General features: G+C 39.7%; 1 long non-coding RNA gene across 1 annotated transcript; it reads left to right on the plus strand.

The window, feature by feature from the left end:
• Positions 1 to 716: 716 nt before the first annotated feature.
• Positions 717 to 14,764, plus strand: LOC134347530 (uncharacterized). The gene is made up of 3 exons (XR_010018181.1): positions 717 to 1,325; positions 9,373 to 9,518; positions 14,719 to 14,764. It is a non-coding gene; the product is annotated as an uncharacterized LOC134347530 (long non-coding RNA).
• The last annotated feature ends 1,842 nt before the right edge of the window (positions 14,765 to 16,606 follow it).

Below are 16,606 nucleotides of genomic sequence, written 5' to 3' on the forward strand. Positions count from 1 at the left end.
TTATTATCATGCTTGAAATAATGTGATGTCTTAGTGTTTATGAGTGGAAAGGTTCGTAGTGCTGCACTGAAGTATTCAAATACCTGCTGACTTGTTGATTAGTGACCTAATGATGGCATGGGTCAATCAACCATATTTTAAATTCATAATTCGGTTGTAACCTATTGTCAATATAACCATCATGGATTCTGTTAACACAATTGGTTAAAATTGTCAGTGACTGCATATTTCCAAATTTGACTAAATATTTTATTATGGGCTTATTAATGGTTACATTTTTATTTGTGGTCTCAACCAGGAAACTGATAGGGGGGTTCTGCTATGAATTTTTCAAATCACAAATAACGGGCATTTGTTTGATCATTTGACAATTTTGCTATTTCCCTTATATGCTTTTCAGTGTAAGTCTTTGTCACAATAACGTTAAATAATTCTGTCAGGTTGTCTTTCATGTGGAGTGGGGGAAGGGAGAGGGAGAATGGCTGCACTGGAAGTTGTAGGCCCACTTCAGGATACACTCCCAGTGTGTGTGTGTGGGGGGGGGTCGTTTAAAGAGCACTAGACATTTCCCTTATTTGGATGAAGGCCGGTCCTCTTGTGTGTAAGTCAGGGGAGTTTCCTGCTTGAAGCGTCTATAGACACAGCCCGGGCGTTTTCTCCCTGTTTGCTGCTGTTGTTTTTTTTGAATGAATGCCCTTTTCCTAACCCCAGCCTAGCCCCGATTGAGAAGTTTTTTTGTCAAGGTTGGTCATGTGATAGCCAGAGTCTGTGTAGGGTGAGACTCAGCCATTGGCCGGCAGCGTTTGGCGCTTCTCTATAAGAACAGCCGAGTCTGTTCTGAGCTGTTTGAAGCCTTCCTCTACCGCCAGCGGCAGCTTTATCTTCATCTTCCGTAAGCACCTACAAACCTGACTGAGACAGTCTGGTGACTGCGGCTGGTTGCGACAATAGCAAGCATCAGAATCACCTCGGACCTGGATTACGGAGTGTAACGCGTTTTAAACGGCACGTTAAATTGTGTTCCCTAGTTAAAGGAGAAGAAAAACACCACAGCGACATGTGTGGTCTGAGTCTTTTTTTGTTCTGCTCATGTACTTTCTGTTTCTTTTTGTTGAATAGGGGTGAAATAGCGATTTTTCCCTAAAGCGTTCAAGTGTCAGCGGTTGACAGAAGTGACATCTCGTAACAAGATTTGCTTAAAAAGATTTTTCAAAAGAAAAAGCAGTAGTGTAATGGAGGGGACTTCCAGCTAACAGCAGCAGCGTGGTGCCATGAGGAAATACTGATGAAAGAATACTGATCATGGAGATGACCTAATCTGACCGGTGAGTTTAAAACAAATCATCCGAATCATTTTTCTTCAATGAATCATTTGGAAATGTTAAATCATACTGTTTGTGGATAACTTAAATTTGAATGGGAATATTAAAAAGGGGCGCGAGAATGTCTTATTGCAGTAGATTGTTAATGCTTAAACTGCCAGTCAATATTGGCGTTAACTTGCTCTCCTCTGTCTAATGTGGGTTGCCTTTTACAAATTATTTGCGTATTACTCTTCAGACTAGGTATATTTAAAACCTTATGATTTTTGATTTCTAAATGAATTTGTAATGCTGAATGTTAATGAAGTCAGAACTTTAAAGGAGTATTACAGCATTAGGCAGGGGAAATTGTAACTGCTTCATATTAGTGGAGGTCAGTTCTTGAAAGGTTAATAATGCAAGGCATTTGTAAAGTTTGCCTTCAATTGAAAGATATTTGGTGGTGGACAGAGAGGGTGACTAGAAAACAGGGATTGAGATCAAAATCAAACAAAGTGCAGGTAGCCTAATTGCTGCATTTTGAAGTGACATGTTGAGCAGGAAAATAATAATAGAGCAGCAATAAAAAGTTGGTTTAAGATGAGACTGATGATTGGGGGTGGGGTTCCTAACAACTATTACAGAAACTGTTGAGGCTCTGGCACCAAATCTCCTCCTACACTCATTAAAGGTGCGGCCCAATGCCATCCTGTAATGGGTCTGGTTTTCAATTTGTGTGAAGTTCTATTTGCTACCCCTTGCAGACTGCCAGTCATTGCCAGGAAAAGGAGTGCTGGCCAGCCCACAGCAAACAGGTAACATTCCAGAGCTATCTAGTTTTGCCATCTTGAAGAAGAATCTAAAATGCAATGACCTGAGTACTTGGGTAGGGAGTACTTCCTGCTATCAACACCCACGTGGTCAATCCCCTGAATTTCTCTTCTCCAGATCTGAAATGCCCTACCTCACTGGCATTGATGATTCTGAGGTGAAATGGTGAGACATGTCCATGAGATACAGGGGCAAGGGGAATGTCAGAACAAACCCTGCCTCCAAAAACCCATCTGCTACACTTTGACGAATAGCAAGCTCAGCCACATGCCAAAGCTGTCAAAGTTGTTAAATGTTTGAGAATCTCTGATGTTTGTACTCTTGCAAAAACTTATTAAAATAAAAATTCTTAAAGCACTTAAAATAATCACTGACAAATGTATTTAATTATCCTTTTCTACATGCCTACAATCCCCATTCAAATGAATGGGCTTGTGGATACCTGCACTAATTCTAACTTTGTGGAATGCAAGAATAGATTTCCACAGTATAAACAGTGAAGAAGTTCTTGATGCAGAATTGGACTCAATAGGGAATCCACTAGCAGCACACAAACAGAGCTTTTGGCAAAACCTAGATTCATAAATATAGCCATGGCCATTTCTGAAGTCATGTAGGATAAATTAAAACAACTATTCATTGTGAGAAACCCATATCTTTTTTAAATAATCTGCAGGACCAAGCTACTGAGCCTTTATTTAAATTTGATTTGAATTTGCTATCGCCAGCAGATTTATTTTATTGAAGCTCAAAATAACTCCTGTTTATTAGGACCAAGAAAATGGAAGTTGGGCCCAAATGATCATGTTGAAATTACCTGTTTCCCTGCTCTCACACAGTCTGACATCCACACAATTGCATAAGCATTAAACTGCAAGATCCTGGACTTGGCAGCATTCTGTACTTTTACACATGGCTGAAAGATATGTAAGCATGAAGAATGTCAGACACTACAAGTTACTTAATATTATCCATCAGGTAGGATAAGTCTGCTGGTATAGTTATTACTATTAAGTTATTGATTACGTTAAACTACTTTGAACTCAATAGGTATCGAATCCCTTAATGCTTATGCTGGCTCTTTAGAAACTTTGGGAAGAACCATCTATTCAATCTTTATTTTTCACCTCCTGTTTCCCTTTTGATGAAAAAGAATTTTGCATTCACTGTTTTTCATTGAGTGTTTCTTATCCAAACAACTTTCTATTTGTTTCCATTATCTACTTTTGTGTTTAGTTGAATTTAGTTTTTCTAAGTAAGACTTTAAAAGTTTTCTTAGTGATGTAACAAAAAGCTTTCTTGAACTTTAGCCCTGGTGCCAGAAATAGATTTGTTGTACCTTGATCTTGATGCTCTCCCAATGCAGAGCTTCCAAAGTTCAGCACAGCAACCAAAGTTAGTACGGCCAATGAGTTGGATAAGTTTAATGTTAGCCCCACTTTGTGGAGGCACCAAGCTTGAATGGACAGCTGAAGAGCAAAACCTGTACTCTACTAGCATAAATGACCCCATGATACAAAAGTATGATAAGAGTATGATTATGTCTCAAGTTTTGTCGATAAGTATTGTATGGGTCAGATTTAGTCAGAGGTGGCCATATAACCTAGAGTACAGAAATCTACTTCCTTCATCTTGAAGATGAAATCCAGCATAGTATTTCATGTAACCTTGAAAATCGCATACATTAAAGAGAGAATGTTAATGCCTGCAGTGTTGCATATGAGCTGATAAGCATTGCAGGTAGATCACAAGGGTCTGGCATTATCTGCCATTGTTAGGATAGCTTGCATTCCTGCTTTGATTTGTAGTCTGTTAAGTAGGCATGAACTTACGGTGGTGCGCATGGAAACAGTAGTAGGTAAATAAAGCATTTTAAAGGGGCCGTAGATGAACATATTAGTTTTGTGAATGCTGTAAGTGACTGAGGCTATTTAATTCCCAAGGTTTCAATTGCCAGAGGTTTCTCCTCTGGCAGCTTCAGGCATCAATCGCACACAGGAAGTGGTCCACAGGTCTCTGAGTGCTGCACAGGAAGGCTGAGCCATCTCTGTCCATGGGTTCCCAAGGAATTTGATGTTACCTGGTGCATATCTATAATGGTGCAGGAGTTCCTTGTGTAGATGAGGTGTCCTGCTCTGTAATCCTATAAACTCTTGCATGATTGGTGCTGGTTTAGGTGTCAGGATTTGTTTTTATTTTGTAACTTTAAAATTGTGTACATAAAAGTACTTTAGTATTGAAAGTAAGACTTTATCTTTTACCCAGGTGTGAATACTATGCTGGCTAGTGACTGGTGTTGTATAAGGGTTAGAATTCTTAATTTGCCATAGGTATTGCTTACATTATTCATTGAGGTTAATTAGTTTTAAGAAGCTTTTTCCAGGTGTAACAAAGCCTAAAGGTGGGAGCCACTCAAGCCATGACTTAAAAAGATAATGTGGTCAGGAATCAAACTAAATCTCATTGTTGTGCTGGCATAGTAATCATCTGGGCTTGATGACATAGCATGGATCAGTAAACTTAATCAAGTTTATAATCTCATTTCAAGATCTAAACAGATATTGATTAGCATTTATCCTTAAAATTTATTTTCTTTGCCTTTTCTTATAATCTATATTCAACCTTTTGGAGGGATGTCACATGAACTGAATTTTCTTCATTAATTCTTGCTGATCATGAAGTTGTGGAGGAAGGGCTTCCTACACAAGAAATAATGCTCTACCAACTATCTGGTGGTGGTGGGAGGATTGGGGATGAACTTAATGGGTGGAAATATTAGTTCTTCCCACACTTGAGGTACACAGCCAAGTCAGTCAAAGACATTAAGGAGGATGAGAGAAACTTCAGCTAAATAATAGACTTAATCATTCTTGTGATATTGAATTACCTCCATGAGGAAAAGCATGTGATGTGATTTTTGCCCTGTTACTACCCTCTTTTTATAATTGTGATCTGTGAGATCATTGCTAACTAACAGTTCAGTTGACTTTCATTCTGAAAGCTCAAAATGGGCATCACCCTGAAATTTCCTGGTTTTCATTCTGTAAATTACAGAGTGTTGTGGAGTGGTGGTATCAATTATTGATGAGAAGGTTGCTTTCACCTTCAGAATTATTAGCTATTAAACAATAATTTAACATTGGTATACCAACGTCGTAGCACTTGGATTTAATTTTGGCATGGTTTAGCATGAATCCATCACATTCCTTAATGGCGGAGATATAAAAGGTAAGTCAGACCAGAGTTGGCATTGAACTTGAAATAACTGGATGGATCCTTTTTAGTAGCTGTTTTGTCTGAAGCCATGGAGTAATCGGTTGTTTATTTATTCCCAAAGTCTCCGATCTGGATAATCCGAACCTCAGTCATCGATTGGCGATGGCAAAATTGGTCAGCTTTTTTTCCATAGTGGGAAACGCAATTTCATTGGAGAACCCGCACACAAACTAGTGTCTCCAAGATTTTGTGGTGTTTTTATTTTAATTCTAACAATATTCTGGTTTAACTATCTCATCTATTACTTCTGAAAACTGGAGAACCCAAATAGTTAGCACAATGTCTTTTTACATTTCGGGTGAATCCAGGTCAAATAAAAGTGAAGATTGCTTTGAGCTGGTAATGATTGTGGGCCCCTCAACTCCAGTTGTCTGTAAGTACACCATGAAGGTGTGCTGTAATATGTCAGTAATATACCTCCCTTTTCTCTTCCCTTCCCTCCCCCCAACAACTTCCTCATAATTAATGTAAATCATGGCAAATATAGGACTCCCATTAGCAATTGCAGGAGATACCAACAGGGATTGATTTTGTTAAGATATTCAATTCCCCTTTTGTTCATTTTATTGTTCAGTGGTCAGAGGGTGTTGTAATAGTAAAGAAAACATTACTTTGACTCCTGTTTAATCTGCACACTTTTCAGAGTGCTATTTGCGTTCTCCTTCCCTGGCAGTAGAGCTGAAATGGGTAGATAGCAGATTCCAGGACCATCACTGAAGATGTGTCCAGAAGCATCAGTAGATGTATGTACACAGATGTACCCATTGTGAAGTTTTAGTACTGACTGGTGAATCAGTCAGTTTTTTTCCTTGGGTAATGGTAATTCATAGTGTAGCTGGTTACTCAATAAAATCTTGTGTCCCCTTTTTTATTGTTCACTCCATTCTTTGGTAAGAAGCAGTTCCTTTCATTTTTTTTTTAAGGCCCCAATGGTTAGTACAGACTGGAACTTGTGCATGATGCATCATGCATTGAAACCCACAAGTATAGTTCAATACTTGTGACTATGTTAAATTTTGTTTTGCTACCAACTGCTTTCTTTTTCACATTTGTTGTAACCAAAGTGTATTTTTACTTTTAACATGACCTAACAAAATTGGTAATTAATACTGTCTAGTGCCAAATCACTTAGAAATAATTTGTCGAAACCTTGCGTTTGCAGACCTGACTATCCCCACCAGATGACTACAAGCATGTATTGAAGGACACATGGCAGCATCATAAGAGAACATGGTGCTGTTAAATGTTCTTTCATCAATTCATGTTACCAGTCTTTTGTAGGCTGAAATTCAGAGTCACAGAGATACTGCATAGGAATTGGCCTTCAGCCCATCAAGTCCACCTCCTACCCATTTAAACTAAACCTACGTTAATCCTATCTCCTCATCAGCTCCTTCATACTAGGGGCCATTTACAGCAGCACAATAACCTGCCAAACCTCACATCTTTCGGATGTGGGAGAAAACAGGGGAAACCCATACTATAACTGGGAGAACATGAAAATTCCAAACAGACAGAAGTGAACATGGATCTTGGGCACTGTGAGGCAGCAACCCTGCTGTATCACCCAGTTGTTTCAGGAATATGCTTAAATACAGTGTCACAGCACAGAAATGGGCCATTTGGCCCAACTTGTTCATGCTGACCACAATTATGCCTATCTAAACAAATCCCTTTTATCCCCTGCATTAAATTTGTATTATCTAAGTATCTGTCCAAGTGCCTTTTTAAAATATAGAATTCTATTGGCCTCTATTTTCTTGAGCAGCTTGTTACATATAGCCTGTGCCATTTAGTTTTGGACTCCTCCACTTTGAGGAAGACTCTCTCCCCTATTTATGACCCTCATGATTTTATAAACATCTATAATATGTTACATTCCATGAGAACAAACCCAGCCTAATTCAGTCTCTACTTATAACTAAAGCCCTCCATGCCAGGCAAAAGATCCTCATTAATCTCTTCTGGACTCTCTCTATTGCTACCACATCCTTCCTGTAGTGTGGTAACCAGACTGTACATAATACACAGTACATAGTCCTAAACCATGCCTTGCACAGCTCAATGTGACATTCTAACACTTGCACTCAAAAGTATTGGCCTTTGACAAGCAGGTGTACGCCTTTCTCACCACCCTATCCACCTGTGTTTCCACATTGGAGAGGATGAAAATCTTTCCCCACAGTTCTTGCAGATGATACTGCTGTCAGATTAGGCAATAACACTATTTTGCCAAGCTACTGCCTTGGAAGGAGGTGCTGTGGCCCATTGAGCTCTTTTTGGCTCCAAGAATTGCCATCAATATTACTTCCAGGTAACCAGGCTCATCAACTGCATATTTGTTCCCCTGCTACAGTTAAATTACAGAAGCCATGTGATCTAACAACCAGCATGTCTCTGGGGTGTGGAAGGTGATTGGAGTACCTGGGGAACACCCATGTGGTCACATAGAGAATGTGCAAACTTAACAGCAAGCACTGAAGATCAGAACTTGATATTTATCATTTGTAACATGGAGTAGTCTTTAAATTCTGAGTAGTGAATATCTGACTCCCTGGGTGAGTGCCATTTTTGGCCCTTCCATCTCAACAGTCATTGCCTGTGATGATTTTCATCATTCCTTGAGATCTGCTAGAAGTGAGAAATTTGGCTGCATTAATATTCTTAAGTGGGTTTGATAACTGGTTAAGTCTGCATAAAATAAGCCCTTCATAATTTTTTTTATTAAATCTTTGTCCTGATGTATTTTTTTTAATCCAGTTGCTTTTACTGCAACCTTCTGTTCACTCTTGAAGAAAATATTGATGAAATGCCAAATTCAGATTGACTGGTGAGAAATGTCTGTCTGTGGACTGTAAATCCCACTCTCTGTTGGGAGCAGAATGTGCAGTATTGAGCAGGCAGAACCAAAAAATATGTTTAAAAATAAATATTGGTTAAAATTGCCGAGGAACTTAAGATGTCAGAAAGTCCCTAACACGGTACCACAAGCCACATCCAGAGATGCTTTGGGTGCCATTGATAGCTGAGTAGTTTGGTATTCGGGCAGTTACTGACTCGCCATGAATTAAATATTTTGAATCTTAATGGCTTACCACATTTCTGTATAAACTGTCTCTGTATATATTTGAGCAAAATTTAGTACTTTTTACATTGACTTGAGTACAACTCTTGACAGGTGCTACTTTTAAAGATTAGCTTTATTTGTCACAAGGCTATTGAAACTTGCAGTGAAATGATCATTTTTGAGTTAATGACCAACACAGCCCAAGGATTTTGTTGGTGGCAGCTGCCAAGTGTCGCCATGCCAACATAGCATGCACATAACTCACAAACCTGAACCCTAACCCTACATCTTTGGAATGTGGGAGGAAACTGCAGCACCTTGAGGAAACACATGGTCCTGGGAGAATGTACAGATTCCTTACTGACTGCAGCAGGAATCAAACCCCAGTCAGTGCTCGCTGGTGCTGTAAGGCGGTTGTGCTAACTGCTACACTACCATGCCACACAGCTGTTGATCCAATGAGCTGACCTGCCACAATCTTGTATAAATGAATCTGGAGTCTGCAGAATCATAATGTTAAAGTTTACAGTTGGATATGTCAATATGAAAAGCAAAATCTCCCTCCACAGCTCTTTTTCCACCCTGTGCCCACTCCTGTGAATTCTTGAAGACTTCTATTGATTTGTTTGTTATTGAACTTCTGTAGCTTGGAATCTTGAACAAACCATTGTATTTTTGCAATGCTTTGGTCATTTTCACGGAATGGGTTCAGTTTATAGTACCTAAGTCAGTCTTCTTCATGGAGACTGACTGAATGATCTAAAATTATTAGAATGATCAGGTTTTACAATGGAACATATCATCTGAGGCTGCTTCACTTACCTTCAATACCTTTAAAGTATTGAAACATTGCAAGATGAATCAGAGGCGTAACAAATTTTTCTGAAATTCTTGTAGGTAGCAAGGCGGAAGGAGTGAAATACTCCAGGGATGCAGGAGCAGCTGTTGGGGGGCTGGAAAAGTGATTGTGCAGAAGGCAGAGTGACGGATGTAAGGAGAGCTTAATCAAGATCGCTGGATGGATGAGGTGTTAAATATTGAAGGTAAGCCTGAAACAATTTGTACTGAGTACCAGTTTAAAGTAATGGCTATGCTAGGTGGGACAATAGCAGAGTTTGACGGCCTGGAGTTCATAAAGGAAGTTAGATGGGCTGGGACAACCCAACATTTTTTTTAAAACCTGAAACTGATGAAGTAAGCAGGAGAGGCCAAAGCAGAAGTCCAGCTGTGACTGTGGTGCAGGTGTCAGGTGCTATTGGAAACGGAGGTAGATAGCCTTTATTGTAGAATTAGGTGCTACAGTTGCAAAGAATCAGATAAGATTCACAAGTTAACTTCAGCTTGTTATAATAGCTTGGGCTGGGTTGTCTGACGGGCACTGGACCAGTTCAAGGTTATAGGCACAGAGGGAGATCAGTTTGTAATGTAACAAAGTTGATTCTGTGGATATAACAGAGACAGCTTTTGAATAGAGTAGGCAATTATGGACCCAGAGTGGTAACGTTGGTGCCTGAGAAGTAAATGTGTGGGGTGGAAAGATTTTCTAGAGATGTGTGAAATATAATTGGGGTGAATTGAAGTAATAACTATCCCACTGGACAAAACTGCAGAGGAAGCGGTGAAAGTGGATGTTGTACTTGACCAAACAGCTGCAGAGTGGGGTTGTTGAGTGAACTGTGGTGAGAGGGTTCTGTTTATTTCCTGTTGTACTGGAGATCAAAACTACTGGGCCCTGTAGAACAAAGGTGTGAGTTTAAACCTTTGGAAGAGAGAGATTGGAGACACAGGTATTCATTTTTTGGAGACAGGTTTGTTTTAACAAAACAGGCAATTGCCAGCTTTCATAGGAATCTCTGAGAAGAGACAATGCGCAATTGTAAGATTGCAAAGTAATAGGAAGAGAAAATGTGGTCAGTAACTTGCTGGAAATGGAATAAAAGGGGCTGTGGTCTGGTTATCAACATGAGAGGGTTGGGACGGAGTGGATGAGTTGGAGGGGGAGGTGGGGGAAGAAGCTGTTGATCAGGTGTCACCATTTCTCGTAATCAAGAAGTCTGAGTTTCTGTTGGTGAAGAGATTTAATGAGATAGTTTGTTGTGGGAGGAGAACTGATAAAACATTTGAATAATACACCATTGAAACAATGCCCAGTAGCACTGGATAGAGCTCCAGAAGGGAACATAAAAGCCAGTTTGTGAGTTGCATGGGAAATGCATTTTCAGTAGATTGTGAACTGTTGAGAGTTTGTAGGTTCTGAAGGATGTGGTGATAGTTATGTCTTGCCTAAGTTCATAAGAGTCCACGAGGGAATTTTAATTCTTAGCTCATTCATTGTCTGTCCCTGATGTCTTAATTTGTTTGGGATTTAAATCCAGATTATTCCCTGAAAGGACAAAACGGATGGGGCTTTTTGTAACAACTGGGTGGTCTTGTAGTGAAACACTTAGTGAGCCAGGAAAGGTGAAACGTTTAAGGTATCAGATGGAGTTTGAGTTAGACCTGCTTACACTGTGCTGTGTCTTAGGGAGGATTGAATAGAAAATTGAGATGATCAAGATTTGAAGTAGGAATGATTGTAAGAGATCAGGATGTGAGATTTATTCATTTTGTAGTCCGGTTTGAAAAATGTCAGCCGAAACTGAAACTTTGAAAAGTTGCTCCACCATCCCTTTGCTTGCTCTGTGAGGTGGGACAAATAGAAATTGAAATAATACATCCAGAGATTGGAATTAACTAACTACCTTCAGACCAGCTTCAAAACACAGAACCCTGCTTGTCTAAGCAATTCAAATCTATTAACTGCTGTAGCACCAGTCAGTTCTTGGAACTTTGTGCCATCTAATAATATTGTGGAAGTGTAGAGGCCCAATAATTCTCTAGCTTATAAAGCAAGCAAATCAAACCATGACCTTTGCATAAGTCTAATCTCTATACTTGGATTCTAAAAGTAAACATTTATGAAACCTGGGTACAAGATATGATGGCAACTTTACTGTGGCTTACAATCTTGTTGGGGTCTAGATTCTAAAAATATAAAGAGAGAAGTGGCCAATCAGTGTTGTTGAAGTGTTGCCATGATGATCTTTTATCTGACCAAATTACTGGGTATTGAGAATAGTAGGGGGATATTCTTGTACATTTTTCATAGGAGTTTCTCATCTGTGCACATTTGGTCAAAATATCACAAACTCAAAAAAACTAGTCACATTGGCTTAGAAAATTAAAAATCGAAACAGTGCTGCTGTGTATAGCCATTTTTTTCCACATTTCCACTATCTGCAGAATTTTGCATGGTATTTGAAAGGTGTCTAGCACTTCTGTTAAACACTTTTGCAAACTCAGTTTGCTTTGAAATAACTTTCACATGCATCATCCAACGTAATCTTCCTAACTTTAAGATTGTTTTCCCATCTGATTCTATTGCTAAAGACTGAGGAAAGGATCACTAACATTTTTTGTTTTGCTTGCTGACATCCTGAACACAGATTTATTTAGGATGTGTACTATTCCCACAACGAATCATTACATCTCAGTTCCCATTTCCAGAAATTAATCAGAATGAATCAGTTTGTATTTGAATCATAATTGAACCAGATCCATTTGGAGGGGACCATCTCTCCTAGGAATTAAGTATTTCTTATCTGTATGAAGGGATACTAACACTTAGGGTAAATTCAACTAATTATTCAGTGTAGTTGGCTGTGCTGGTCTTTCAGAGCAGCTGCAGCCAGATGGCCATTCAGTCACACCACTAAAAAGATGTTTCCTGCTGGCAAGTCAGTGTTCCCTTTTTATTAGAACTGTGGCAGGAGCCTTTAATATATTTAATAGGGGAGAATGAATCAGCACTAATAATTTAGGGACTTTTGGGCATCTTGGCCTCTGTGCAGTAGTTTTAACAAGAGTTGAGTGAATATTCAGTATCTGAGAATTATGAATGATTCAGTTCCTGTTGGCTTAATCCTGCTGACAACAATTTGGTTAGGAGAACTGAAAAAAAAATTAGAATGTGGATGTGGTGAGCCTAGTCATCTTCAAGGTATTTCAGAGGAAACCCACATCAACTGTAATAGTGAACTTTGAATTCTGACTCAAGTATAGCTACAGTGGTGCTTGATGGGAAAAATTAATTTTGATTTGTTTCAAAATTTGTCCACCATTTGCAATCCTATTTCTTGATATATAATACAGCATTGCCAAGGTTACTATACTTTATCTGGAAATTCAGGGTGGTATGGTGATTGCATCCATAACAGCCTTGTGGCTATGTTTTCCCACATCGTGAATTTATACTTTCAATGAATGAGCCAATGTTTGGACATTTGGAGCTGATTTGATGCACTGACCAGATGATGCAAAGTCAAGGCAACGGGGCCTGGGTCCAAAAGCGAGCAGCATCCAGAGGTTTGGCTGATTTAAACGCCGAGCTAGGCTTAAAAGGTTAGGGTGTCGAGTCTGGAGGCGAGGGATGGGCCAGTGTTCAGCTTGCTGCTCTGCAAGGTTACTTGTCTCTGCACTGAACTGAGGCTGTGGCCTGCAACTAACAGTGCATATAGGAAATTCCTAGGACACTGACCGTCAGGAACTTAACTGTCCATAATCATCTCCTTCAGTGGGTCTCCGCCCAAAACGTCATCTGTTTACTTTTTTTTTTCCCATAGATGCTGCCTGACCTGCTGAGTTCCTCCAGTGTTTTGTCTGTGTTGCTTCAGATTTCCAGCATCTGTAGATTTCCTTGTGTTTGTGATTATCCATTGAGTTGGTGGATGAGGATATTATTGCCTCTGAGTAACTTACTTCCAACCCTTCAAATCTTGCTAGTGTCTAATACAAAACTAAGGAGGTTGTTTTTCTTGTATTTATGTATATGACACTGGTGAGGCAGTATTAGTGAATATTTAAGGAAAGGTGTGAATTCATTGAAAGCCATTTTGGAAAGTTTTGCCAGCTGAATATGCTGGAAAGGTTGGTCAGATGTGGCTTTACAGAGGGTCCCTGAACTGAAATGTTAACTCTTCATAGATGCTGTTTGTTTCCAGCACTTTGTTTTTAATATGAAACTTGAATCTGTTGGAGTTTGGATTGAGAGAGAACTTGAAGGTTGGGTCTTTTTTTTTAATCAAGGAAGATTTAAGATATGTTTTTTTGGTGAGCATCATGGGCGTTGGAAATTCCTTCCTCAGTGTAGGGGGGGTCTGAGTATTTTGAGGAGGAGATGAATAGATTGTTGATTAGCAAAGTGGCAAGGGGACGGTGGCGAATAGGTGCATGGAGCTGAGGTTAGAATCAGAGCCAGCTATGCTCTTGAGGTTGGAGCATGTCTGAGTGAGGAGCTCAGTAGCCTTTGTTCATACGTGAACATTCTCTTGTCTCATCACCCTGGCAAATAGCACATCTGACTTGGCTGATAAATTGGTAATTAGTATCTTTATTTTAGAAATGATTATATTTGTATAACTGCTTTTTAAATATCAGGAATTCAGTACACTCGATAAACTTGGAGATTTAGTGTAATCCTCTTTTAGTGACTAATTTAGAAATTAGTCATTTTGAAATGACTTGTTTCAGTGCTGCATCTTAAGAACTATAATTCCACTAGTCTTTGTGATGGTGGAATGGTCTCATGCTACCTTTATTGCAACAGTTGCTTATAGTCCTGTTATATATATTCCTGTTATATAGGCCTTTGTTACTGCATTGGATCAGTAACACTTATTTCAGTCCTTTGTTCCTTTTGGGTTTTGAGTAGTTACTACTTTAATGAACACTAATGGCAAAGTGTGTTGTAGATACAGGTAGGATATGGTCTTGGATAGACAGTGCTCATGATTTAATAGATTTTATTTATTATTTATTTTTGGAGAGCATGGGACTACCCAACTAGTAGAATTACAACAAAGATATTTCTGTGAAAGGTGGGAATTTCAGCCAGTGAAAGGTGGAACCAAATGTGGAGGTGACAACATTTCCTCATGAATAATCTGCAGCCAGAAGCATTTTTTTAAGAAGGGAAACTGCTTCATTGGTTCTTGTACATTTCATTGTTAAAATACAACTGAACTAGTAATAAAGTAAATTTGGTCCATGGACAGTTTGTACAAAAGCACAACATCAAAAGGAAAATGTGCAAAATAAAGGGATATTTTAAACATTTTTAATTACTCTCCCTGCTGGTGGGTGAGCTGCATCTTTGTTGCTCTGACCAGACTGTACTAAATCTTCTTGCTTGGTTTCCAACTGCAGATGTCACAACTGAAACTGGCCACTAGGAATTTCACCTACAATGGCACCAAGGACCCAGTGTTCACAAGTAAGTGCAAACAAGCAAGAATTCCTTATTTTGCTATAACACTGGCAAGGCTGTCTCAATATCAAGTAAATAACTGCTTGTGCTTGTGAGGAATCTCGCTATTGTGTTACAAGATGAAAAGGTTAAGGTACACAGTGAAAACCAGTAATTCAAACATTTAACTTTAAGCATTTCTTTCATTCCATCTGTTTTAATGGTTCTCAGGCAAGAGACCAGTTCCTCCTGAGCTGCTACCAAGCTCCTGTTTCCGTTGAACAGTCACAATGTGACTTTATTTATTTGTTTGGAGATACAGCATGGAATGTGCCCTTCTGGTCCAACAACACAGTTAACTCTAGCCTAACCACAGGACAATCTACAATGACCAATTAACCTAGTAACCAGTACATCTTTGGACTGTGGAGGAAACCTATGCTTTCACGGATAGATCGTACAAACTCCTTGCAGATGACACTGGAATCGAACTCTAGGACAGCACAAACTACTGTAGTCTCCTGCCTTCTGACCTCCAATATATTAATGCTTTTGCTTGAGAATCTTGTTTTTCCCTTGACTGAAACAACTGGTGTGGCCCTTCTGAAGTGTAAATCATTCAGTGGTGATCCTTTAACTTTGCTAGGTATCCTGATGAAAATGTTGGATGCCTGATGTCAGACTGGATACAATGCCTCCTCTTCGGATCAAGGATGACTTTGCTTCTGATCACTCTGGTTTTCTAAGTTCTGATGGAGCCCTAGTCTTGCTATCTAGTAGGGCGTGCAGGTACTCCTGTTGCAGGTTACACCTCCTTCTCAATACCATCCCAACAGCTCCTTGTATATTTTGAATGGTCATGGGTTAGGGATTCCAAGAAGTCATTGGGGATGTTGCATTGCTTCAAGGAGGCTTTGGGTACATCCTTTTTCTTATTCCTCATTCCGGAAGGTAAGTTGGTCCCTTGACAATACTGTGTCCATTTCAAGAGCCCACTGTTGAGGATAAGAGTGGCATCCTCTGCCTAATGTGTCCAACTGAGCACGATGAAGGCCTCAGTGTTGAGAATCTCGGCCTAGTAGAAGAAGCTGGGATGTGGGAGCCAAGTGACCATTAGCTGTCACTGATCTGTTTGATTATGACAAATATGGCATCTTAATCAAGTTGTACACCAAAAATCAAACTCCAAACCATAATTTTGGATGCAATTTTTCTGGAACCTCTAGCCAAGTAATAGTGTTGTAGTATTGTAAATTCAATAAAGGTACATCCAAGATGTAATGACACCAGTTGAAATGGTGTCTACAGCTCAAGTGACCATTTGGCCCAAAGGATCCATGCCTCTACTTGTGCTCAACGCAGTCTCACCTCTTCAACGTTTTATTCTCCTTTGTCTAGTCTCCCTTAAATCTACTTAAATCTTTGATATTTGCAATGTGTTATGAAAGTAAGATGCATTTCACCTGTTAAGCATCATGTCTACCTTTATCAATGGGTGGCAGGGTAGAGGTGTGTCTCTATCAAAGAAGGTATAAGGTGCTCCTTCCCTCCACTAGTCTGCAGGTCACCCTTGGGTGCAGCGCCTGCTTAGCGCGCCCCCCCCGCCCCCGCCGGATCAGGGTCACGTGAAGCCATGTGAGCAGCTGGTGCACATCACAAGTCCATTGCAACCACTGACACCAGGCAATCTCCGAGTATTGATGATGGCTGGGCTCACCCGTCTTGTAAAGTCATGGGCAGAAGAAAGCAATGGCAAATTACTTCTGTAAGAAAAATTTGCCACGAACAATCATGGTCATAAGACCATGATCGCCCACGCCACATGATGACCTTCATTGAACCTACATA

Source organism: Mobula hypostoma, chromosome 6, assembly GCF_963921235.1.
Source record: "Mobula hypostoma chromosome 6, sMobHyp1.1, whole genome shotgun sequence".
In the NCBI taxonomy this organism is placed as follows: Eukaryota; Metazoa; Chordata; class Chondrichthyes; order Myliobatiformes; family Myliobatidae; genus Mobula; species Mobula hypostoma.